This window comes from Colobus angolensis, unplaced genomic scaffold, assembly GCF_000951035.1.
Source record: "Colobus angolensis palliatus isolate OR3802 unplaced genomic scaffold, Cang.pa_1.0 Scaffold498, whole genome shotgun sequence".
Taxonomy (NCBI): Eukaryota; Metazoa; Chordata; class Mammalia; order Primates; family Cercopithecidae; genus Colobus; species Colobus angolensis.
The window spans coordinates 932130-932473 of NW_012118465.1; the positions used below are offsets into that span (position 1 = coordinate 932130).

Sequence of the window (344 nt, forward strand, 5' to 3'; positions counted from 1 at the left end):
AAAAAAAAAAAAAAAAAAGTTAAGGTCATGAAAATGTAAATTACATTAGCAGAATTCATTTTTTTATACTTAAAAAAATTATTCCATAGACCAGAAATATATATTAAGTACAGAAATAAAGCATGAGAATCTTTTTGGGTTGTTTTTTTTTTTGGAGACAAGGTCTAGCTGAGACCACACCTGGCTAATTTTAGTAAAGTTGGGGTTACATCATGTTGCTCAGGCTGGTCTCAAACTCCTAGGCTGAAGAGATCTGCTCGCCTTGGCCTCCCAAGATGCTAGGATTACAGGTGTCAGCCATTGCACCAGGCCCCAAAAGTGAGAATCTTTTTTTTTTTTTTTTT

General features: G+C 34.3%; 1 protein-coding gene across 1 annotated transcript in view; it reads right to left on the bottom strand.

The window, feature by feature from the left end:
* The window catches only part of LOC105524312 (X-linked retinitis pigmentosa GTPase regulator-like), a 49980-nt gene that overhangs the window by 35666 nt on the left and 13970 nt on the right, over window positions 1–344 (bottom strand).